This window comes from Megascapheus bottae, chromosome 4 (assembly GCF_031878675.1).
Source record: "Megascapheus bottae isolate mThoBot1 chromosome 4, mThoBot2.hap1, whole genome shotgun sequence".
NCBI classification, from domain to species: Eukaryota; Metazoa; Chordata; class Mammalia; order Rodentia; family Geomyidae; genus Megascapheus; species Megascapheus bottae.
Genome location: NC_143512.1, coordinates 48,493,460 through 48,511,560, shown reverse-complemented (window position 1 = coordinate 48,511,560; position 18,101 = coordinate 48,493,460). Strand labels below are relative to the sequence as shown.

Genomic DNA, 18,101 nt, shown 5'->3' with positions numbered 1-18,101 from the left:
TGGAAATTTCTACCGTGAGGTTTGTTGGTTAATCCTCTAGCCAAAATATACAGTGTAAATTACTCTAAACCACCATTTACCAAAGACTATTCAGTAAGTGGAACAGTGAACTTAAAGATCATACATTCTCATGCTTAGTACATGGATCTAAGGTATGAAGTCTATAAAGAAAATAAACAACTTGTAGAATTTTTACAATAATATTATCAGATGGCTATACTGAATATATATCATTCATACCTAATCCTTTTCCTCCAACTACCATCCTTCTGTAACACACTAAAAACTGTCAAGGGTAAGTTACTGTACCAAAATAGACAATAAGTACCCATTTTCATTAGAAAGATGGTAACTTATTTTTCCCTCCCTTCCTATCTTCATTTCTTCCTTTCCTCCTGTCTCCCCTTTTCACTTCCTTCCTTCTTTCCTCCCTAGCACTGCATCTAACCAACACCTGAAGTCACCCATTTCTCTGGGGAGGCCCTCAGTTTTCTTTTTCTTGTAAAATTATAATTTTTTTCCACTCCTAGGGCTTGAACTCAGGGCCTGAGATTCTTTGGCTCTATGTTCTACCACATGAGTCACTTCTGGCTTTTTCTGAGTAGTTGATTAAAGATAAGAAGAGCCTTAAAGACTTCCTGCTCAGGTTGCTTGGAAACATGACCCTCAGATCTCTCAGCCTCCTGAATAACTAGGATTACAGTCATGAGCCACTGGCACCTGGCCAAAGTTAAAATATTTTTAAATCTTAGAACTCAAAAGTCTATTTGAACAGATTCTAAAACTTTGAAAACAATTGACTATTATAACATGGATTGTCAATTTTAAAAATTAAAAACCTAATGTTTTAAGAGTAAGTGCATAAATATATTAATAAGTATTATATTTCTAACTTATCTAAAATTTCAGGATATGAATCCAAATATCCCATCAGCTTTACCAATCTTTCTCAACATTTCCAAATGCAATTGTTTTTATTTTTCCTGATTAAAACTGGAATGTGCTCAGTATATCTCACTTTAAAGTCATTAATTTCAAGCCAACCTTAAAAATTACACCAAATATGAAATCCAAGAAGATTATTTAACAGAGGGAACATTGGTAGTGTGTTAAACACAATACTTTTTTAAGAATTATTTTCTAGATTCAAAATTGTCAACAAGTTTGTAGGCAACATATATCATTTCAAACTTCTTTTGAAAATGTGTGCCCCTAAAACTATTCTGATCATTATTACTATAACACAAAAATAAGCCATAAATATTGCCAACCTAATTATATTAACCTGTATTTATGTATATACTTGTAACATACATATAAATAGACAATTTTAACATGACCTATCTCAATACTTCTCCATTTGGTAAAATTATCATCTGAAAACTTATAATTCTTACAAATACTAACACAACTTTTAAAAACATTTCTTAATAATAAAACATTCTTGCTGTCAAAGTACAAGTGGTTTGCCGAACATAAGATTTTAAAGTTTTAATGCAAATTGGTGACAGTGAGGGTTTGATAAACATGAAGATTTATCATATGAATCTACATATTTATCATATGAGGATTCTAAACCCATGTTTAAAAACATACCTTTTGCCAGTTGCTGGTGATTCATTCCTATAATCCTAGCTACTCAAGAGACTGATATCTGAGGATCACAGTTCAAAGCCAGGCTGGGCGAGGAAGTCTGTGAGACTCTTATCTCCACTAAACTTCCAAAACAAAAAAAAGTAAAAAAAAAAAAAAAAAAAAAAGCTGACAGGAGAGCTATGGCAAAAGTGGTAGAACTCTAGCTTAACCTTGAGCCAAAGAAGCACAGGAGTTCAAGCTCCACCCCAGTACACATACACACACACATACACACACACACATACACACACACACACACACACACACACACACACTCTTGTTGTTTTAAATAAATAGAATTCTCAGGAAATTTGTTTTAATCATGTATGTCAAGCTAACCATTCTAAGACGAAGCTGATTTTAGACTTACAAAGATACTTTAAATGTAGGCCTATTTATTTTTAGTTGGCTTTTATTTCTTCCTTGCACATCTAAAGCAGGAAAACAAGGTAGTCACAAAAGAAAAGGGCAAGTAAATCAGTCTTCATTGTAGCTCTAGAAAGTCTAGTTACTGGGCTTTAAGAGATTAGGATAAATGATCAGTCCCATGGCAGATGGTTTTTGCAAAGTTGGTCAAGATAATATGAATCCACATTCATGATCATTTTGAGCTCCTCTCATCAAAGATGAGCTGTAGTTCATCTCCCCTGTATCTTGCCCATCCTGTGACACTGAAAGTGAAGTAAGTCCTATTCTAGAATCTAAGTCTACTTGCTCCTCTTGAGCACTGGAGTCGCTGTCCCTGGAGTCTGATTGCCCATGGAGAAACAGGAGGAAAGAAAATCACATAGCCAGCGCTCAGCTCCTGCAATCACCCTGTGGTCCTAGGTTTAGTTACAATCTAAATGTAATTCTGCCTTAAGAGATATACAGCTGACCATACCCCCAAATTTCTGGCCCATGGAAGCCATAAGCAATCATAAAATTGAATGCTTGTAATTTTAAGCCTCTACGTTTTGGAGTAATTTGTTATGACGTAAAACTTATATAGAACAGAGCAGTATTGCACAGTGAATAGTGAATATTAAACACTAAAGAGGGATGTTTAGTTAAGGAATTAAAAATATGAGACTCAGCAGGGTGCTGGTGGGGCTCACATCTGTAATCTTAGCTACTCAAGAGATTGGGATCTGAGGACTGAGATTCAAAGCCAGTCCAGACAGGAATATGTGAAACTTATCTCCCATTAACTAGCAAAAAGCCAGAAGTGGAGCTGTGGCTTACGTGGCAGAATACCAGCCTTGAGCACAAAAGCTTAGGAACAGTACCCAGGCCCTGAGTTCAAGCTTCAGCTTATAATATTTAATATATAATATATGTGGTATGCCTACATAGGAATAGATTTGAAACTCATTATTTTTATGTTTTCACAAGGCTCTCAATTTTCTTCACAGTCTACCCAATAATATCCATCTAATACAAACGCCAAAGCACCAAAGCAAAACATTTATGAAGTATTTATAATACAGCTAACTTTCGTCTAATGAAAACAGCAATAGAAATAAGTAGGGCTATGGGTTTTTTTTTTTAGTATTTAGACCTAACTATAAAATTCCAGAGCCTAAACTTCCTTCTTGTCTGTTCCAATGAAAACATTACCTATATAAAGCTTATCATTATATAACTTACAAAATTTTAGGTATATAATTTCATTCAATCTTATAAATAATCCTATAAAATAGCAATGACTGCTGTTCTTAATGTACTGTGTTATTTCTCATCTCTTTTGCCATCCCTTGGTTATCTCATATTGTTACAATATTTCACCTTGTTATCTGATATATTTTATATGTGCTTAATTGTTTATTTGAAATTGGATAGGGAAGGGGGAATCAAGATAAGTGGGGGGAGGGGGGGGAGGGAAATGGGGACCATGTCATGAGAAAGAGTATCAGTGCTTGTGAAGTTATGCACGTTTTATCTGGTAAATATAATGTAACCCTTCTATTAATCACAATAAAATAAAATAAAAAATAGCAAGGACCCATTGAAAAAGCTGAGTCAAAATAAAATTATATAAATTACTCAAGACTGACAAACTGATATGGGCAATATTTAATCAAATTAAGTAAAAGACTACAACTGCTACCTTAGACTGGAAGCCAAGATCTAAGAATGTGCATGGCACACAGAAGATATATTAGACTGTCACGGGCATCTGACACAGAGTAAATATGCTACTCTCCAAGGAGCCAATAGTAAAATAGATATTAAGTATGATGGTGGTTCACTTTTTAAATACAGTCTCTTGAAAATCTTGCATTATTTAATATGCTAGATAACCCCTAAAGGTTATTCTAAAGACTAAGCTCAGGAGTGTTTGGGTTTGTTTTTGGTTTTCTTTTTCTTTTTGCCAGTCCTGAAGACTGAACTCAGGGCCTGAGCACTGTCCTTGGTTTTTCCTCAAGGCTAGTGCTTTAATATTTTACGTTTCAAAGTAGGTGTTGTTTCAAAGTCCAGTAAGGTTGTATATAATCAATGCTATGCATCTCAAATCCCAGGGGGGGGGGGGTGGGCGGGGGGAGAATGTTAACACATTGTAGCTGAGTATCTTTTTAAAAATATGCACCAAGTAGAATTTCCATTGAGCTGCATGGGCTTTGCTGCTAATGTTGTTTAGTGTACATAAATATGGAATATTATTTATAGGGGCAAAAAACAGTTTTTCAAGTCTCTGTCTATACTTTGCCACTAACCACACACACCCAACCATTGGAATAGTTCCATCTCCTTTTAACAACTTCCCATTAAACCTCATCAACCATATCCTGTACTTAATGGGTCGTTAATATTTTAAAGCTTCTGCAGTTCTACTGTAAATCTCTGGTCCCTTCTGCAACATTGAAAAGATACATCCAAAGACATTAAAAAACAAATATATACACATATTTCTAGACCACACAACTTACATTTTGACAGATGAACAATAAGTCATAATAATATAGTAGGCACAATAATTGGAACAGCTATATATCTGAAAACACCATGAGAGACATGAAGACATTTCACTGACTTCAAACTTGTCACATTAGCTCACATCAATACAATACATTTGAATGACTACTAACATGACACTTCAATGCTTCAAAAATAAACAAAATTGCTGGACACTAGTGGCTCAGGCCTATAATTCAAGATACTCAGGAGGGTGAGATCTGAAGATCAAGGTTTGAAGCCAGCTCAGGCAGGAAAGATCCTATTTCTAACAAACTACTCAGAAAAAACCAGCACAGGTGGCAAAGGACTAGCTTTGAGCAAAAAGGTCAGGGACAGCCATGTGTTCAAGTCCTAGGACAAGTGCAATAAATAAATAAATAAATAAATAAATAAATAAATAAATAAGCAAGCAAGCAAGCAAACAAGCAAAATTAAGGTACTATACCAACTGTTTAAACTGATTGTTTCAATTAGGAAATTTACACAGCCTTTTTTCTATCGAGGAGAAAGCTAGCAAATTATCTTGGAAAAGTAAATTGAAATTCAAAAAACATTTTGCACATTTTAGACTTTGGGATGGAATGGTATTAATAAATAAACTGGATGATGTAATTTCTAGTTTCTATACCTGTTTTTACTCATATGGTAGATTATATTTTTGCCTAAATAAAACATTTAGGTTCAGAAAAAGAAACATGAAGATAAAGCTTACAAGACTTAAAATATCTTTATCATGAGATAAATGGCTTGATGACAGAAAACTATCTGGTTTCTAATTGAGCGATGTTTCCTCATAACCCAAATCTTCTCCTTGCCTTCACGTTCTCCCCACTTTCCCTAAGCACAAGAGTTTGCTCCGGCAATTAGAGATTTCACAGCAGAATGTGTTCCCTTGCCCCTCAGTAGTTGCTCAGGAAAAAAAAGGTCCTCAAAGATAGTGCCTTTATCTCAGGAAATCATTATGACAATTCCCTTTTTTCAGACAACCTTTGTACAAATTCAGAATGACTACTTGAATTCCAAAAGATCAAACATACCTCTTTTTTTCCCAAAAGGACTAAATATTGAATTATATTATACTTGTATATATTTTCACATGAACAAACCTTTATTTTTCTGTTTTCTCACCAATAAATGAGCAAAGAAATGCTTAAGAGCCCTTCTAAAACTAAATGCCTGTAATGTAATATCTCTTAATAATGAATATTAGACATTCAAAGATTAAGACAGAATGCCCTGAACCTCAAAGTCAGATCTGAGTCAACTTTTATAGGTTTCACACTAATTTATTAACACTTTGCCTGGATAATCAAATGCAATGTGAAGGAAGATTTCTGAGGAGCACAAACTATGGAAAAACTCATCTCATACAACCTCACAGTTTTAGGAAATGTTCTTGTGGTTTCTTTACTAAAATGTTCTCCATTTATTAAAAACCTCAATATTAGACATCAAACTTTTACCCCTTCGCTAACAAAATTAAGCAGTGTCTACTAATATGTATACATGAAAAAAATACTCTCTTAAATCTAATCTCTTTAGTATTTTTTAGTAGAAACTTTTATTTTCCCTTTATGGGAGAAAAACATAATAGCAACCAGCTTATGACATATTTTATTGGCAGTGCTGCTTATAATCTAACTGAACCCTGAACTTCCCAACTTGAAATGGGTTAGTAGGAGAGTTTGGCAGGTTGTCACAAGCTAAGAAAAATCATAAGATAAATATGTTATAGCTTTTGCTCATTCAAATTTATTAAAATAGAGGTATAATAGGTAAGAGAAAATAATTTAACTGGTACCTAGAATAGTTTTATTGACAAATTTATGAAAGATTATCACAAGCTAAACATCTAGATTTCTCTGTAGATCATTTAATTATGCCTTTAAATCTAGAGAAATGGGGAAGTAAAACTATTCTGCTACAAATCACAGTAAATCTTCCCAAAAAGTCAGATTAAGATATTAAAATCAACAATAGCTTTCATTTGTTGAGTATGAATCTGTGCCAGGTACTATTCTAGAAAATGCACATAAATTATTTAATCTTCATATACACTCTTTGAGAAAGACAGGCTATAATTTAAATTTTACTGGTTAAAAAAATTAAAGCACAAAGAAGTAGAATGACTTGCCCAATGTCAGGCAAATAGGGACTGATAATGTGTGGAATATTTTTAGTGTGATAAATGCTTTACATAATATATAATATATTCTGGGAGAATATATATCTTAAAATGAAAATGAAAATATCACATGCCAAAATGCTTTTGAGAATCAAGAAGTTATCTTGTAATAGAAGAAAGGTAAGATTAATATAAACATTAATATATGCTTTCTTATTTATATATGTGGTTAAAATTATAGTCATACTAAAGTGCCTTTGTGTATGTGTGTGTGTGTGTGTGTGTGCCTGTCTTGGGGGTTGAACTCATGTCTGGGGCACTGATCTTAAATTTTTGCAAAGTTAGTCCTCTGTCACTTGACCTATAGATCCATTTCTCACTTTTTGGTGATTAATTGAACCCTAAGAGTCTCATGGGTTCCCTGCTTGGGTAGGTTTGAACTTTTATCTTCAGATCTCAGCCTCCTGCATAGTTAGTATTACAGGCATAAGCCACCACACCCAGCCCTACGTGCCTTTTATAAAGATATGTATACAAATAACTGAAAGTCACATAAGTACACATGTGCACACACAGTGTTAAGGTAGTAATTTTACCACTCTTTTATTGACTTTTTTGGTACACAGCAAACAATTACGGGCACACAACATCAATAACATGATCCAATATAAAAGTACATCTGGAGAAAAGGATATTCTACATACATTTGCTTTAGCAGTTACCTTAGAATCTGTTCATATGGGCAATATACTACAATAATAAGATATTCAATAATTTTGGCCCACAAAAAATATAAAAAGGTTTTATGAAAAATGCCTATTTTGGCATCAAGTAACAATAAATGGTAAAATTAATTTAATAATAGTAATGAGTGAAAATCAACAACTAACCTAAATGAAAATCATGATTAATTCAACATAACAATTATAATGTTGTTATGCTACATTTTTAACTATTTGTAGCTTAAAGTGCTTAATGTCAGTTTCCAATTCTTTTATTACCATGTGCCACAGTATTCTACATTTTTATGAACATCAAGTTGAGAAAATTATTATAATTTGCTTCATAGTTTACTAATGCACAGCCCAACCTACATAACAAAAATCAAATTTTATGGAACTTCCCTTATATGTGGCAATAAAGGATGAACTTGTCTTTTTGGTCAATTTCTAGGCTCTCAGAGTAACCTTAAAGACATAGCAACAGGCAGCCAGTAATTCTTAAAGAACTATTGGCTAAAACTATAGGCAAGCTCAGCTGGACATCTTCTAACAAGACAATAGCTTCTCTAAAAGAAGTCTGTGGTTAGCCTATACTTTTCTAAGTCTCATTCCACTTTAAGATCATGAATAAATGAAAACTTGGCATGATACTCAGGCAAGATTGCAACCCTTAAACAAGCTGTCAATCACAGTTTTCCCAGGCAACTTTCTTTAGTAGGGCAATACATTATTCTGGTTTGCCAGAACATTTCCAATAAAAAGCACAGCAGGGATTTTTTTAAGTAAACTTTTTTCAATATTATTTAAAAACACCTTATTGCAGAAAATAAACTAAAACTTAAAAAAAGAAAAGCTATCAGCAATATTATTACTTGTAATTGGCCAAATAAATGTTCTATTCCCCTCTATTCACAATGAATATTTTTCTAGTATTCACCACTGTAATTGCATTGAAACTGCACTTGTAACTTAATGCCATAATGTTAAAAGTAATTTTATAATAAAATTATAAAAACTATTCTTAAACCTGAGAATATTTAAATTAGTCATTAATAAAGAACTAATGAAAAGACATAGGACTTTTCACACCTAAACTAAGGATCACAACAAAATTATGAAAAAATAATTTAAAGAGATAAGGAATTTCCTGAAGCAGAACAAAGTCAATGGGAAAAGAGAAATTCTAAGATAGATGTAGTCAGGATAAAGGGAAGACTGATGAAAGGGGTGATCATTGATTAAGATTCACTGTACTCATATGGACATATTGAATTGATACTTCTTTTTACAACCACTTACAGATAATGAAAATTAGTATAAAAATGGAAGAGAAAGTCTAAATAAACATGAGATTGAGATTAAGTTCTCAGTTGAGTGCTGGTGGCTAATATCTGAAATCCTAGATACTCAGGTAGCTGAAATCTGAAATATCCCAGTTCAAAGCCAGCCCAGGAAAAAAAATCCTTAAAACTCCATCAATTAACCAGCAAAAGTCTGATCTGCTGGTGTAATTTCAGTGGTAAAGGAACAGCCACAAACAAACTAAGCATACAAAGTATGGGACTTGAAGTCCTACAACCAGTTTAAGAGGATGTAGGATATGGAAACAAGAGCTTTATTCTTGTATGATTGTTGTTCTTAATGTACTATATTATTTCTCTTTTTTTGCCCTTTGGTTAATCTCATACTGTTACTGAAACTGATTTTGTTACCTGGTATAATGTATATACCTTTGAAGTAGGAATGGGAAGGGAGGAAAATAAAATGATTGGAGGAGGGAAATGGTGACAAAGACATGAGAAGGAGTATCAATGTGTGAGAAGTAATGTATCTATTATCTGGCAAATGTAACTATAACCCCTCTATACATTACCCTGACAATAAAAAAAAGATTATTTACTATTAATCAGGTAAGGAAAAGCTACTCTAAATATATGAAAATATATCTCTTAGGAATATTAAGTATTTAAAGTATTTAAAATTAAGTAGTACACCAAAGCAAGAAAATCATAAAAGCAAGATCTCTCTGATTGACTCTGCTCCTCCTTTTGTCCAGAAGCAGGGGATAAAGATGACTGAACTTCTCCCCTAAAAATAGGTCTTAATCCTTCACTTCAGGACAGTTCCCTATAGACAGAGGAAAGGAATGCCTTAATTCTAAAACAGAAACACAAAGAATTATCTAGACAAGTAGGCCTTGCTAATTCTCCTGTTTATTATCTTTAGATCATACTCCTTTTTCTCCAATCATTTCTCTCCACATCTATCTACTTCTTCATCAAACTTAGTAGAACATAGTTTTCCCTTTTAAGCCTGTATTAATAAAGCTCCTGTGTCACATGAAACTTATAATTCAATTTGTATGCCTTTCTTTTGTTCATCTGGCTTTTATTATCAGGTCTCTGCAATGAATCTTTATGTGGGTAAGAAAAGAAATTATTTCTCCCTTTTAATATATCCATAACATTGCTTACCATCATAATACTGAGTTATTAATCAGCATAAACCACCACTAACATGACAACATTAAAATTAAATAAATTGGAGTTTCTTAAGATGTCAATAAAAGAAACTAGGCACCAATGGCTCATGTGTGTAAACCTATCCTACTCAGGAAGCCGAGATCCCAGGAACACCGTTAGAAGGCAGCCAATGCAGGAAAGATCATAAGATTCTTATCTCCAATTAACCACCAAAAAGATAGAAATAAAGTTGTGGCTCAAGTGGCAGAGTGCTAGCCTTCAGCACAAAAGCTTAAGGACAGTGTCCAGATCCTGAGTTTGAGCCTAAATAGCAAGAAAACAATCACAAAAAATAAACAAAATACATAATTAATAACATATTTGACAGAAAATATATCATGCATTAATGTAAAGCTAATTCTCTTTTCATCATCTATAATCAGTCTTTTTTTGTGTGTGTGAGTCATGGAGTTTGAATTCTGGGCCTGGGTACTGTCCCTGAGCTCTTCAGCTCCAGAGTACTGCCTTACACCCAGAGCCACTTCCCATTTTCTAGTTAGAGATTTAAGAGTCTCACAGTCTCCCATTTTCTAATTGGAGATAAGAGTCTCACAGATTTTAGTGCCCAGGCTGGCTTTTAACCGACATCCTCAGATCTTAGCTTTCTGTTAACTAGGATTACAGGCGTGAGCCATCACGCCCAGCATGTTCAGTCTTTTTAATGGAAAAATAATATAATGTTATGGTTCATTCTGTAATTTTGTTTGCTTATTATATTGTACCTCATGTCACATGCCACTTCCTACTCTAATAATATTACATATCACTCTCATTATCTTAACAAAATAATCAAAGTTAATATCTCCAATATTTAAAAACCATTATCATAAGCTTCCCAAGATGATATATTTAATAAAATATTACTTCAGTGTTCTTCTTTCAAAATATATATAAGTTGTATCTGATTTTGATGTAACATCAGAAAACTTATGGTACACTTCACTAAAAGCATGTACTTTTTTCAAATGTCAAAAGAAAGCTAAAGAAAAGCTAAGGAACTATTTCATATGAGAAAAGACTTTTAACCAAGACAACATAAATAAATTCAATGTGTGATCTTAGATTATATGCAAAAATGGAGGAAAAGGACATTGAAATGGTTGACAAAATTCAAATATTAATTACAGATTAAATAACACTATATCAATGTTAAAAGTTCTGATTTTGACAATGTCACTATGTTTATGTAAGAGAATGTCTAGGTCCTTAGAAAATACATACTGAAGCACTAGACTAAATGTAGAGCTTCCCTATGAGCCAGCAATCCCACTCTGACATCTATCCAATTGACTACGAACCAGGCTACATTAAAGCCATCAGAACAACTCCGCTCATTATAGCACTGTTTCCCTAGCCAAGATACGGAATCAACCTAGACGCCTCTCAGTGGAGGAATGGGTCAAGAAAACGTGGAATTTGGACCCAATGGAATGCCATGCCTCCATAAGAAATAACGACATTGCCCCATCCATAAGGAAAAAGAAAGAAAAAAATACACTAAGTGAAGTTAGCTAGAACCAAAGGAACATAGGCTGCATAGCTTCCCTCATTTGTAATAATTAGAATGTGCCTATAAATCTACAAGTAGCTGGACACCCTTGGCCCACGCTTGTAATCCTAGCTACTCAGGAGACTGAGATCTGAGGCAGTTCAAAGCCAGGCCAGGCATGAAAGTCCATGAGACTACTAGTCCAATTATCCATTAGAAAACGGGAAGTGTTGCTGTGGCTTAAATTGGTAGAGCCCTAGCCTTGAGCCAAAGAGCTTAGGGACGGTGCGGAGACCCAGAGTTGAGGTCTCACAACAACAACAACAACGTCGTCAAAAAAAAAAAAAAAAACACACAAAATTACAAGTAAACCAAATGGATAGTAAAAGACAAAAGACAAATAATTATATGATTAGTTAAGCAGCAGTCTACACAAGCACACAGTGAGAACCAAGGAACATATTCTTGGGAGAGTAACAAAGGGTTCAATACCTATGTGTACATGAGCATATTAAATGATGATTTTTGAAATAAACTATAAGAAATGAAAGCAAGACATTTTTTACTGTACTATTTGCTGGGTCTCATGATTCACAAACTGTTGAGTACACACAGAGGATTTGCCTTAATATCAGAGATTAGTCCTAGAACTATGACTCCAATTTTCTATAACAAATTTAAAAGCAAGATATAAAAGAATTAAATAGTATCCAAGACCAAAGGAAAAACTGTAGGATTGAGCTTCTAAGCTAGGTTAGGCAAAATGATTATGGGATCCTCATTGGTATACACTTGTCATTCAAGCTTTGCTGTATGCATAAATAGAAGGATTAAGGCCCAGGTCTGTACAGCAAAAACAAAACCATATTTGAAAAATATGAAAATGAAAAAGGCTGGCCATGTTGACCAAATGATAGAGTGTCTGAAAACCCCAGTACTGCCAAAAGAAAGATAGAAAAAGAGAGAGCAGTGTAGTGAGAGAGAGAGGGAGAGAGAGAGAATGAGAGCACAGGTAAGAAAGAATTAAACATGAATCAAATATAAAATGAAAAATAATAAAAATGTGAAAATCATAGCATAAATCAACAAAATTTAAAATTAGGGAAGAGATTCATTGCAAATAAAATTGATATGAACACTGGAACTTCCAGCCAGATTCATTAGAGAATAAAAGAAGACAAAAAAAAATCACTAACACAGAGGTGATTTTACAATTTTACCAATAATAAGAGTTCTTCCTCCACTTACATGAAAGAAACTTAAACTATGAAAACTCATTGTAGAAGATTACCAGGACTGCAGTTGCTGCAGAGTGACTAAGTACTTGCTAAGCACTTTAGCATCTATGAGGCACATAAACAAAAAAGAAACTCCCAAAGCAGTCCTGTACCTCCTAACAAGTTTAATTGATAAATTTAACATTATTCCACAATTGAAATCCACCCTCCCCATTTAACTGATATAAACCAATAGAACATTATACCACAAAAACATGCCAATCCAGAAATATTCACTACTGAAGTATATAATAAATATGAGGAAGAAATAAAATAATACCAATCCTATACAAACTTCCAGAAAATCTAAAAGTCAAAATGTTTCCAAATTTTGTGGGGTCAACATTACTCCATAAGGAGAAAAACTGCAAAATAAGATGCATCATAAGTATAAATGTAAAAAATATGAACAAAAGTTTTTCAAATTCTATCTTACAAATATATTGGTTTATACAAAGAATGCAAGATTGATATAATATTATAATGTAATCAATGTAATTTAACTGAAAAATAAAGAAAAAAGTTATCTGAAATGACACCAAAGGAATCTGAGAAAACAAGCATTCTCAAAAAACTAGGAATAGAAAGAAATTTTCTCAATACATTATAGGCCATTAAAAAAATCAAACTTAGCCAGACGTGGTGTCTCACGCTTGTAGTCCTAGTTACTCAGGAGGCTGAGATCTGAGGATTGAGGTTCAAGCCAGCCTGGGCACAAAGGAACCTAAGACTCTTATCTCCAATTAACCTTTAGAAAACGGGAAGTGGGACTTGGCTCCAGGGGTAGGGTGATAGCCTTGAGCTGAAAAGCTCAGGGACAACACCCAGGCCAAGTTCAAGCCCCATGACCCACAAAAAGAAAAAGAAAAGAAAATATCTCAGTTTAGACAAGAAATTATAATCCCACTGGTTTGTCATAGTCCTAGTCTGGAAAGAAAAATGAGACTAGATAATTTTAGGTAAAAAAACCAATGTGGAGTGGGAAAGGTTAAAAAAAAAGGGGGGGAAGGGGAGAAAGGCAATGAGAGTTTGGGGCAGTAGGTATGGGTAGTGTTGGTAGGAGCAAAGTAGAATGTGCATCACAATGCCCAAACATCAGAATCAACTTTTCTAACCTCAAATCACAATATCTCTGCTGCCTATAAACCTAACTATTCTTAAACACTTAACAGGATATCAGAGACCAGTGGTTCGCACTTGTAATGGTAGCTACTTGGAATGCTGAGATCTGAGGAACAAGGTTCAAAGCCAGCCTAGACAAATAAATCGGAGAGATTTTATGTACAATTAACTGGCAAAATAAATTTTTAAAAAATGGCAGAAGTACAGAATGACTCAAGTGGCAGAGATCAATCCTTGGGTAAAAAAGCTAACAAAGAAGATAAGCCTGGAGTTCAAGTTCCAGTAATGGTATACACACACACACGCACACGCACACACACACAAACCTGACCAAATATCATAAAACTAAATGTTAATGTAACGCCGTTAATTTCTATTTCTCCTATCTGTTCTCATAGATGACCATGAACCCAATATATAATCCTGACAGATGCATTATTCAAAAAACTTTTTCAAAGCATTTAAACCCACATATTACAGGACATGTCCTAACAAGAAACTACTTTCATAGCTCTTTTTAAAGTATCATCTGAAAACATTAGTCATATTACTTCAGAAATTCTATTAGGATTCAGAACACCAAAGTAATACATTCATAACTACTTAAAAAGGTAAATGTTCCAACTTCATTTAAAAATCAAAAAAATGACTAGGTGTACAATTTTGTCACTATGTTTTATTAAATTTTATTTTAAAATTCTCTGTATTTCAATAATAAAATGGAAGCACAATTAAATAATCTTTTTAAATGGGATTTTTGAAAGATACTTTAGATACCTTGACATTTTGAGATGACAGTTCAAGATCAGCCCTTCCAAAATAACCAGCCAAAAGGCAGAGCTAGAAGTATGGTTTAAGAAGTAGAATGCCAGCTAATTTAAGAAGCAAGGCAAGGTAAGGCACTGAGTTCAAATCTCAGCATCATCAAAAATAAAAAGTAATAAACTGCATTATACTATATGGTTCCATTCTTATGAAAGGTCCAGAACAAGAAAATCTATATAGTAGAAAGTTCAATTAGAAATTGACTGGAGCTGCAACAAAGGTAGAGCCAGTAATGAAAGGAATGGGACATGACTTCCTTTGAGAGTGATGGAAAAAATCTTGGATTTCAGATAATTAAACTGATGGTTGCACAACTCCGTGAACATACAAAATCCAGTGAACTGTATATTCAATGCAGAAAATGTGTGGCCTGAAAATTCTATCTTAAGAAAACTGCTACCATATAAAGAATTAGAATGTAATTTCTGTTCTAAACATATAAACTGTTTTGTATTATCTTAAAATGAAAAAATATGTTTCAAATGCTTTATAGAAGAAAAATTCAGGAAACATACATATTGTGTGTTTAATGCTAATTGGAAAATATTGATGCTAGTAAACTCTCACTTTCCATTGAATTTGAGACTATATGTGAATTTCTTGATAAAAATATGAAGGCAGACTATGTAAGACTTCCTTAAGATAAATTTAAGAATTTCTTTGAATATGTTAATGAAGCCAGGTGTTGGTGCCTCACATCTGTAGTCCTAGCTATTCAGGAAGCTGAGATCTGAGAATCACAGTTCAATGCCAGGTTGGACAGGAAAGCCTGAGAGACTCTTATCTCCAATTATCTGGCAAAAAGTCAGAAGTAAAGAGATATGGCTCAAGTGGTAGATTGCTAACTTTGACCAAAACATCTCAGGGACAGTGCCCAGGCCCTGAGTTCAAGCGCTAGGAACAGTACAAAAAAATAAATCAATTAATTAAATGAAAATAAATGAATTATTCAAATAAAATTCAAAGTTTAATAAAGATAATTTGAAAAATGTTAACCAAGTTTTAAATATAGTTACTTCTTAAATATGTTTAAGTAGTCCTATTGTAACATTTTAAATTATGTTTCTAGGATTTCAAGCACAAATTATTGATTATTTCTTAAACTAGTTATAAAATATCATAGTCCACTATTTTAAAATAATTTACTAACCATCAGATTTAATATAACTAAAAGGAAGTAACCAATATAAGTTACTAACAGTTTCATTAAAAATATCACAAAAGGTGGACTCTGTGGCTCACTCCTATAATCCTAGCTACTCAGGAGGCTGAGATCTGAGGATTATGGTTCAAAGCCAGCCCTGGCACTGAAGTCCATGAAACTCTTATCTCCAGTTAACCACTAGAAAACTGGAAGTAGGGCTGTGGCTAAAGGAGTAGGGCCTTGAGCTGAAGAACTCAGGGACAATGCCCAGGCCCAGAGGTCAGTCCCACAATCAACAAAAAATAAATAAATAAATCACAAAAATGTCAGGCAATTTTCATCATTTACTACCTGAATACTTACAATGTACATGCTTAATGAAACTTGTTTTGAATTGATGCAAATGATATGTCAAGTTGGAAAATTTTATTTATTTTATTTTATTTTATTGCCAGTCCTGGGTTTGAGCTCAGGGCCTTAGCAGTCCGTGGGCTTTCCCAAAGCTAGCACTCTACCATTTGAGCCACAGCACCACTTCTGGCTTTTTCTGTGTACATGGTACTGAGGAATCGAACCCAGGTCTTCATGCATGCTAAACAAGTACTCTACCACTAGGCCAAACTCCTGACAGAAATTTTTCATTTTTATGTAACAGTTAAATTGCAGTTTATTAGTGAAATGAGATAATACAGGTCAATCAAATGCTTTAGACATTTCACAATGAAATTTGACGTAAATGGCAAAAATCTAATGCAGATTCAAAATAATAATGTGCTATTACATGTTGGATAAAAGATTTTGCAATATAAATACAGAAGCTAAGCATGTATCTGTGATCATTCTTGATAATTATTTTATATAGTACACTGTTCCCTCTCATAATTTCAGCAACACTAATTATATCCATAGTTTTTGCTCTAAGGTCTATACATTAGCATAATTTCTAATATTTTTAGTGCCACATTGATGTTGAGAACTGTAAAATTTATCAGACTAATGGGTCAACATTTATGAACATAGCATGTTTTTATATTCATCAAGCATGACACAAATATTATTTCCTGGTTTATGATGACAGGTAGATGAAGTCAATAAGTATAACTAAAAGAAAGCAAAAAAAAAACCTTTAATTATATGATTCAACTAAAAGCTAAACCTATATTAATTTACTAAGTTTCAAAATTCTGATCTCCCATGCTTTAGACCACTGCCACACTCTAAGGTCTATGATCCCAGTATCATTACTATATATGTGTTGATACATGTTTCACATAACCTTGCAAATGAAAGGCAGATCAATATGATGAATCTCTTCTACTCAATCAGCACAGCTTGCATTTTGCTTACTGGTTATTATTGTCACTTTATTGTTTCATTTTTAAGTACTGGTAAGAGGCACAAAGACACACTTCTTTAAAAATTATTTAAATATAAGCCAGGAGGGGCCGGGAGTTTGGCCTAGTGGTTAAAGTGCTTGCCTAGCATGCATGAAGACCCGGGTTCGATTCCTCGGTACCATATACATAGCAAAAAGCCGGAAGTGGTGCTGAGGCTCAAGTGGTAGAGTGCTAACCTTGAGAAAGTCCAAGGACAGTGCTCAGGCCCTGAGCCCAAGCCCAGGACTGGCAAAATAAATAAATAAATAAATAAATAAATAAATATAAGCCAGGATTTTAACTTAGTGGTAGAGTGCTTGCCTAGCATGCTTGAAGACACCGGTTCAATTCCTCGGTACCACATACATAGAAAAAAAGCCAGAAGTGGTGCTGTGGCTCAAATGGTAAAGAGAGCCTTGAGAAAGCCCAAGGACAGTGCTCAGGCCCTGAGTTCAAGCCCAAGGACTGGCAAAAAAAAAAATTAAATATAAAATTTCCAACTTAAAACTAAAGGATTATCCCCCCCCCCCCGAAAAAAAAGACCTAAAACAAACCTGGACATTGTGGCATATACCTCTTAGCTACTCAGGCAACTGAGACAGGGCATTGCTTGCACACAAAAGTATGAGGTAACAAATAGAAGCCACACCTCAGGAAAAAAAAAAAAAACTAAAAACTAAAAGTAAGATAGGATAGCAAAGTCAAATAAAACAAAAGAACATCAGTGTCAGAGTCCTATTTTTTTATTCATTAAATGAGCAACATTGAGAAACAAATGACTTAACTATACTGAACCAGTTTCCTCATTTCTAATAAGACTAAAATAATAATACTCTACTTCAGAGTTGTTATTATACAGGATTTGAAATATTTTTATAAAACTGGAAAACAACATATGAATGCATTGGGTTATTTTGAGAAATAATT

General features: G+C 33.7%; 1 protein-coding gene across 1 annotated transcript in view; it reads right to left on the bottom strand.

Annotated features, from left to right (window-relative positions):
• Positions 1-18,101, bottom strand: part of Adamts6 (ADAM metallopeptidase with thrombospondin type 1 motif 6) — a 187,597-nt gene that overhangs the window by 154,099 nt on the left and 15,397 nt on the right. The gene's annotated exons all lie outside the window — the stretch shown is intronic.